Below are 9,513 nucleotides of genomic sequence, written 5' to 3'. Positions count from 1 at the left end.
TGAGAAAGATACAGAACATGAAAGGAGGAGGGGCAGAGAGAGAGAGTGAGACACAGAATCTGAAGTAAGCTCCAGGCTCTGAGCTGTCAACACAGAGCCAGCCGCAGGGCTCAAACTCACGAACTGCAAGATCATGACCCAAGCATAGGTTGGACGCTTAACTGACTGAGTCACCCAGGCACCCCATGGAGACATTTTTAGAGCAAACTTAAGCTTAAGGAGTTTTGACAAAATTTGTGCTCTTCTGGAACAATTCATGTTCACAGGTTCCTTATGGGCAAATGTCTTGGGTGCTAGTGCTAGGTAAATGAATAAGTGTTGTGGAAAACTTCGTGCATGATCTAGTGAGTGCATACGTAGCTGATTTTTTTTTTAAATCAGTAGACATGCAGAAGGCAGTGAATTCATAGGGTTATCTATCACATCAGGTGGTAGAATACTGCAAGTCCTAGAGGAAGATATAAAATAAATAGAAACCCATTGCCAAAAAGCTTCTGGCCCAGTTGGGAAAACTTCTTCATGAAGTAAATGTAAATACTTACAAAGCAATATGAATGAGTTGAAAAGAAAAGGAAAGAGAAAGGAATGTCGATTTCAGAGGTTGGGCTTAGAGACATACCGGTTATAATATAATGGAAGTATCAAGATGAATTTCAAGAATCATGGATGGGTGGATGAAATGTGTAATGTATGGGAAAGTGGTTAATGTCTCAGATTCATGGATGATTGAATGTTGAGTAAATGAGTAGTGGGGTACACACTGAGCTTCTTATAAAAGACAAGTACACGTGTAGTTGTACTTGTCACTTAAAAGCAAAAATTATAGCATCTGATGTGATTCTCAATGTATGTAGAGGTAATACTGAAAACAACTGTAACATAAGAGAGGGAATGATAATAGGACCTAAATGGTGATTAAGTACCTACATTCCACTTGAAGAGGTAACTCGATACTAGTAGACTGTGATAAATTATGTATGTATATTATAATCCATAGTGTAACCATTGAAAATACTATATAAAAATATTTTAATGTAGGCAAATCAAAATGGAATAGTAGATAATGTATTAAAATATTTTATATGTAAAATATAAAAAGAATATATACACATATATAAACAAAAATATTTACTATAAAAATAAATTCACTTGAATTTCATTTCAAGCCCACTTGAGGACAAATAAGGGGAAACGGGGAAAAAAAAAAAATGACAGACCTACATCCTAACGCACTAATAATTACATTAAATGTAAATGGTCTAAACACAACAATTAAGAGACATACTCAGTGAATGGATAAAAAACAAGCCCCAGCCACGTGTTGTGTACAAGAAATTCATGGGGCACCTGGGTGGCTCAGTTAAGCGTCCGACTTGGACTCAGTTCACAATCTCATGGTTCATGGGTTCCAGCCCCGTGTCGGGCTCTGTGCTGACAGTTAGCTTAGAGCCTGGAACCTGTTTCAGATTCTGTATCTCCCTCTCTCTGGCCCTCCCCTGCTCACGCTGTCTCTCTCTCTCTTTCTCAGAAATAAATAAAACATTTTTTAAATTTTAAGAAAAAAAAAAAAGAAATTCACTTCGGGAGCTCCTGGATAGCTCAGTTTTTTGAGCATCTAACTTTTGATTTTGGATCAGGTCATGCATGATCCAAGGTCGTGGGATTGAGCCCTGCATTGGGTTCCACACTGAGCGTGGAACTTGCTTGCGATTCTCTCTCTCCCTCTCTCCCATTCATTTGCTCTCTGTCCCTCTCTAAATAAAAAAGAAATAAAAAAAAGAAATTCACTTTAAATATAATGGTATTGGTAGGTAAAAGAATGAAAAATATATATATGATGCAAACACTAAAGAAAACTAAGGTGGCTGTAGGCTTCAGAACTAAAGAAAATTGCCAAGAGGTACATTGCATATGATAAAAGTACTAGGTCATGAAAAAAAAAAAAGCAATATATGTATATGCACCAAACAACAGAGCTGCAAAATAGTACAAAGCAAGAATTGCCAGAATTGAAAGAAAAAAATAGGTCAATTCATAGTTAAAATTGGGACTCGAACACCTCTTTTGGTATTGTATAGAAGTACTAAAGAAAAAGTCAACAACTATACAGAAGAACTGAACAATACCATTAACTAATACAGGATACACATTCTTTTCCAGCATGTATGGGACATTCACCAAGATAGACCATATCTTAGGTCATAACACAAACATTAGCATATTTTTTAAAAGGTAAAACCATAAATAATATGCCTTGTGATCCTAACTGAATTAAACTAAAATCACAAATAATAGGAAAAGTCTCCAAAATATTGTAAATTACACAATAAATTTCTAAATAATTAATGTTTCAAAGAGAAAATCTCAGGGAAGTGAAAAACACTAAGCTAAATGCAAATACATAATCTTTTTACTAAAATTAACTTTGTGAATTAATCAATTGATAATACAATTCTGTTTTCATAAGCAGAATAAAACTTGGTAGCAATATATACAAAATAATATGTGTTATAAATAGTGTTGATAGCCTCTTAACCTCTGTTCATTTTCTCCCTAATAGAATTCTGTCTTTGTTAGGTATCAGTGCTTATTCATGCACCCTCCCTATCCCCCCCACCACACACACACAGATAAGTCTCAGGTAAAGTCTTACAGTTGGCCTTAAATTCCATCTACCTTGCCAATGATAGGTTCATAACATGTAATCTATATTTCTATTTTCAATGGCATTTTAAAAGGGTTTATTCGGGGCACTGGGTGGCTCAGTCGGTTAAGCGTCTGACTTCAGCTCAGGTCATGATCTCACAGTTCGTGGATTCGAGCCCCGTGTCAGGCTCCATGCTAATAGCTAGCTCAGAGCCTGGAGCCTGCTTCAGATTCTGTACCTTCCTCTCTCTCTGACCCTCCCCTGCTCACGCTGTCTCTCTCTCTCTCACACACAAATAAATAAAAACATTTTTAAAAATAATGAGAGAGTTTATTATTGAATAACAAGTTGAATTTATTTTATCAGTGTTTTTTTAATTAAAAGGAAACAATTTTTACTGAAAAATTATTTCTAAAGAATAAACAGTCATCCAATAGATCTAAATAATTATTTTAAAAGCTTGATATGGCTTTATGAACATTAAAAAAATAAGCAAAATGATTATTCTTTTTACATTCATATACCTTAATAAATGCTTTAGTCATATCTATCTGTAACACCTCATTACATTTTTCAAAAAAAATTATTTTTCTATTGTGGTAATAGTTGATTTTAAAATACAAAATGCTTATGTTTTCATGAAAATTATAATTGAGAATTTATGTATTGGAAATTATTGGTGTATCTAATTGGTTATTCTGTGTGGAATATATATGTTTTTTCCTTTTATTTAAATAAAAATTTTTTAACATTTATTTATTTTTGAGAGACTGAGAAAGACAGAGCATGAGTGGGGAAGGGACAGAGAGAAAGAAAGAGATACAGAATTTGAAGCAGGCTCTGAGCTGTCAGCACAGAGCGTGATGTGGGGCTCAAACCCAGGAACTGTGAGATCATGACCTGAGCTGAAGTTGGATACTAAACCAACTGAGCCACCCAGGCGCCCCTATGTATATATTCTTGAGGTGTCTGTTCAGGCCTGCCTTTCCCCCATTTTTAAATTGGGTTGTTTGGTTTTTTATTGTCAAGTTTTAAGTGTTCTTTTTATATTTTGGATAATAATCCTTTATGAGATATGTTGTTTACAGCTGTTTCCTTATAGTCTGTGACATCTTTTGCAGAGCAGAAGTTTTTATTTTAATAAAAATAAAAATAAAATAAAACAAATTTTTTCTTCAACTTAAAAAATTTTTTTAATGAACCGTGCCTTTGGTGTTATATCTAAACAGGCACCACCATAACCAAGGTCATCTAGGTGTTTTTCTATGTTATCTTTTAGGGAATTTATAGTTTTACATTTTACATTTAGGTCTATGATTCACTTAGAGTTAATTTTTGTGAAGGGTGAAAGATCTGCATCTTGATTTATTCTGTTGCATGTAGATGTCCAGTTACTCCAGTTCCAGCATGCTTTGTTGAAGAAACTATCTGCTCCAGTGTATTGCCTTGCTTGTTTGTAAAAAATCAATTGACTATACTTATGTGGGTAAGTTCCTGGGCTATCTATTCCATTTCAATGATTTGTTTATTCTTTTACCAATATCACACTGCTTGAGTACCAAAGGTTCACAAGACATCTTAAAATCAGATATCAGTCTTCTTATTTTGTTCTTCAATATTGAGTTCTCTGTACCTACTCTTTTGCCTTGGCATATAAACTTTAGACTCTCTTTGTTGACTTCCACAAAATAACCTGCTTGAATTTTGATTGGGATTGTATTTTATCTATAGATCAAGTTGGGAAGAATTGACATCGTAACAATACTGAATTTCCCAACCATGAATATGGTAGATCTCTCCATTTACTTAGGTCATCTTCAATTTCTTTCACCAGAGCTTTGTAGTTTCCTTCATTTTGGTAGATATTTATGAAAGTATTTCATTTCTTGTGAAGCGCTAATGGAATGATAGTGTTTTTAATTTCAAATTCCACTTGTTCATTGTTGCTATATAGTAAGGCAACTGACTTTTGAGTATTAACCACATTGTATCTTGCAACCTTGCTGTAAATACTTAGTATTTCCAGGAGGGATTCTTTGGATTTTCTACTTGAATGATGTCATCATCTGTGAACAAAGAGTTTTAGTTCTTCCTTCTCAATCTGTATACATTTCCTTTTCTTGTCTAATTGCTTAGCTAGAAATTCCAATACAATGTTGAAAAGGAGTGGTGAGAGAGGACATTTTTGCTATGTGCCTGATCTTAGCAGGAAAGCTTCAAGTTTCTAAGTACTAAGTATGATGTTAGTGGTAAGGTTTTTGTAAATTTTTAAAAAATCAATCAATTCTACTCTTTTCCTAGTTTCCTGAGATTGTTTTTCTGATAGATGTATTAGTCAGGGTTATCCAGAGAAACAGAACTAATAGAATATATATACATTTAGATAGATAGATAGATGATAGATAGATAGATAGATAGATAGATAGATAGATAGATAGATGATAGATAGATAGATAGATAGATAGATAGATAGATAGATAGTAGGGGTGATTTATTACAGGAATTAGTTCACATGATTATAGAAGCCAAGAAGTACCAAGGTCCGCTGCATGGCAGAGACCTGAAAAGACTTGTGTAGTTCAGTCCAAGCCGAAGACCTGAGAATTGGAAATTAATTGTATAAATTCTAATCTGAATCTAAAAGTCTGAAACCCAGGGGAGCCAATGGCTGAGGACATGAGAAATGGATGCCTCAGCTGAAGGAAAAAGTGAGTTTATTCTTCTTCCACCTTTTTGTTCTATTTGGACACTCAGAGAATTGAATAATGTCCACTCATATTGGGAAGAGCCATCCATCTGCTGTATTCAATTTATCAACCAACACAAATGCTAATCTCTTTCAAAAACACCCTCACAGACACACCCAGAAATAATGTTTACCAGCTATCTCAGCTGCCCTTAGTCCATTCAGGTTGACACATAAAACTAACCATCATGATGGGTGTTGGATTTTGTCAAACGCTTTTTTCCACATCTATTGATATGACCATCTGATTTTCCCTCTTTTGCGTGTTGGTGTGATTTTTGAAGGTTGAACTGGCCTTGAATACTTGGGATAAATCTCACGTGGCCTTGGTGCACAATTGTTTTTATACCTTGTTAGAGTAGATTTGCTAATATATTAAGGATTTTTGCATATGTGTTCATAAGCTATATAGGTCTGTAGTTTTCTTGTAATGCTTTTGGTTTTGGGATGAGGAGACATTCTCTTTGCTTTATCTTCTGAAAGATCGTAGAGAATTGGTATAAGTTTTTCCTTCAACGTTTGGTAGAATTTACCAGTGAGCCCATCTAGGTCTGGTGCATTCTTTTTTGGTAAGTTATTAATTATTGATTCAATATCTTTAATAGATATAGGCTCATTCAGATTGGCTTATTTCTTTTATGAGTTTTAGTAGATTGTGTTTTCAAGAAATTGGCCCATTATATCTAGGTTATCAATTTTGTGGGCACAGATTTATTGATAGTATTCCTTTACTGTGCTTTTAACGTCCATGTGATCTATAGCAGTTCCCCCTCTTTTATTTCTAATATTAGTAATTTGCTCATCTCTCTCTCTCTTTTTTTTTTTTTTTTTTTCAGTTAGCCTGGCTAGAGGCTTACCAATTTTGTTGATCTTTTTAAAAAGCCACACCTTGGTTGTATTTTCTCTATTGATTTACTATTTTCAATTGCATTGATTTCTGCTCTAGTCCTTCTTATTATTTCTTTTCTTCTGCTTATTTTGGATTTAATTGCTCTTTTTCTAGCTTCCTAAGGTGGAAGCTTAGATTATTGATTTTAGATATTCCTATCTAATGTGTTAATTCATTGGTATAGATTTCCTTTTAATCACTGATTTTGCTACACCACATAAGTTTTAGTAAGTAATATTTTCATTTTCATTTAGTTCAGAATATTTTTGCATTTATCTTGAGGTTTCTTCTTTAAATTTTTTTTTAACGTTTTATTTTATTTCTAGGAGAGAGAGAGAGAGAGAGACAGCATGAGCAGGGGAGGGTCAGAGAGAGGGAATCACAGACTCTGAAACAGGCTCCAGGCTCTGAGCTGGCAGTCAGCACACAGCCCAATGCGGGGCTCGAACCCACGAACCCCGAGATCATGACCTAAGCGAAAGTTGGACGCTTAACCGACTAAGCCAGGCGCCCCTTGAGGTTTCTTCTTTAACTAATGTTAAAGAAGTGTATTGTTTAATCTCTATATATTTGGTGATTTTCTAAGCTATCATTCTGTTACTGGTTTCTATTTTAATTCTATGTGGTCAGAATGAGTACACTGTATTATTTCTATTTTTTAAATTTGTTAATATGCATTTTATAGCTCAGAATGTGATCTATCTTGGTGTATGTTCTATGTGAGCTTGTGAAGGATGCTTTCAGCTACTATTGGATAAAGTAGCCTATATATTTCAATTATACCTAGTTGGTTGGTGGTGCTGTTGAGCTCAACTATGTCCTTACAAATTTTTTTGTCCATATCTGATAGTGGGGTGTTGAAATCTCCAACTATAGTAATGGATTCATCTATTTCTCCTTACAGTTCTATCAATTTTTGCCTTGTGTATTTTGACCCTCCTTTGTTAGGCATACACACATTATGGGTTGTTATATCTTCTTGGAGTATTGACCTCTTTATCAATATGTAATACTCCTAGTTATCTCTCTAATTTTCTTTGCTTTGAAGTCTGCCCTGTCTGAAATTAATATAGCAACTCCAGTTTTCTTTTGACTGGTGTTTGCATGGTACATCTACATCTTTACTTTCATCTATATGCATCATTATATTTAAAGCAGATTTCCTGTAGACAACATATAGTTAGGTCTTATTATTATTATTATTATTATTATTATTATTTTGATTCATTGTGACTTTTAAAACCTGTCTTAAATCTTTTAAATCTGTCTTGGCATATTTAGACCATTAATATTTAAAATTATTATTTATATGATTGCGTTAATACTTTCCATGTTGGTTACTTTTTTCTCTTTATTGCCTTTTTTCTCCCTATTTCTGTCTTCTACAATTTTCTGCCACTTTTAGTTTTCATTAAGCATTTTATAGAATTCCATTTTCTCTCCTTTCTTAGCACATCAATTATACTTCCAGTTTTTAAACATTTTATTAGTTGATTGTTTTAGAGTTTACAATATACATTTACAACTAATCCAAGACCACTTTCAAATAACAATATTACACTTAGCAGGTAGTACGGTTATCTTATTATCACAAAATATTTCTAATTCCTCCCTTACACCCCTTGTAACATTGCTGACATTTGTTTCACTTATGTATAAGCTATAATCATCAAATAAATTGTTGTTATTATTATTTTGAACAAACTGTTATCTGTTAGATCAATTAAGAATAAGAAAAATAAATGTTTTTATTCTTCTATTATTTCTTCTGGAATACTCTTTCTTTCTTTATGTAGGTCTAAGTTTCTTACCTATACTATTTTCCTTCTCCCTAAAGAACTTGTTTTAATGTTTCTTGCAAAGCAGGTCTACTGGCTACAAGTTCCCTCAATCTTTGTTTGTCTGAGAAAGTCATTATTTCTCCTTCACTTTTGCAGGATAATTTTGCAAGTTACAGGATTCTAGATTGGTAGTTTTTATTTTCTCTCAAAACTAAATATTTTATTTCACTCTCTTCTTGCTTGCATGATTTCTGGGGAGAAGTCAGGTGTAGTTTTTATCTTTGCTCCTCTATAGCTGGTTTTTTTTTTTTTTCTGGCTTTTTTCATGATTTTTTTAAAAAATTTTAATTTTCTGTAGTCTGAAAATGATATGCTTGGGGGTAGTTTGTTGTTGTTGTTTTTATTTTATTTTACCTGTTGTTCTCTGAGTTTCTTGGATCTGTGGTTTGGTGTCTGACACTAATTTAGGGAAATTCTTATCCTTGCTTCCAGTATTGCTTCTATTCCTTTCTATCTTTCTTCTTCTGTTATTCCAATTACATGTAAATTCTGTTCTTTTTTTTTTCAGCCTTTTTCTTTGCTTTCTAGTTTTGAAAGTTTATACTGACATACCCTCAAGCTAAGATATTACTTCCTATGCCATGTGCAGTCTACCAGTGAGCCCATCAGAAGCATACTTTATTTCTATTACAGTGTTTTTTTAAAATATCAAACATTTTTTTATGGGGCGCCTGGGTGGCTTAGTCGGTTAAGCGTCCGACTTTCACTTAGGTCATGATCTCGCGGTTCGTGGGTTCTAGCCCCGCGTCNGGGCTCTGTGCTGTCTGCCTGCTCTGAGCCTGGAGCCTGTTTCAGTCTGTGACTTCCTCTCTCTCTGACCCTCCCCTGCTCACGCTGTCTCTCTCTCTCTCTCTTCTATAAATAAAAACATTAAAAAAAATTAAAATATCAAACATTTTTTTATGATTCTTAGAATTTCCATCTCTCTTCTTACATTGCCCATCAGTTCTTGCATGCTGTCTACTTTATACACTAGAGCTCTTAGCATATCAATCACAATTGTTTAAAAATTTTAGTCTGATAATTCCAATATCCCTGCCATATCTGAGTCTGGTTCTCATGCCTGCTGTTTCTTCAAACCGTGCTTAAACTTTTAGTATGCCTTATAATTTGTCGTTGTGGTTGTTGAAAGCCACTTATGGTGCAGTGGGTAAAAGAAATTCCAATAAATAGGCCTTATATTAATGTGGTGGTAATGTGTGGAAGGACGAGAAGCATTCAATAGCCCTATGATTATGTCTTTTAGTGAGCCTGTGACCCAGGGCTGTGAATTTCACAAGTGCCTCTGAATTCCTTCCTCTTCCCTGTTAAGGGAGACAGAATGGCTGGAAGGTGCTGGAGTTGGGTGTTTTCTTTCCCCCAGGGTGGTTAGACTCCAATAAAATACCAA

The sequence above is a fragment of the Hyaena hyaena genome, unplaced genomic scaffold (genome assembly GCF_003009895.1).
Source record: "Hyaena hyaena isolate Hyena2069 unplaced genomic scaffold, ASM300989v1 scaffold_670, whole genome shotgun sequence".
In the NCBI taxonomy this organism is placed as follows: domain Eukaryota; kingdom Metazoa; phylum Chordata; class Mammalia; order Carnivora; family Hyaenidae; genus Hyaena; species Hyaena hyaena.
Note: the sequence above shows the minus strand (reverse complement) of the source record.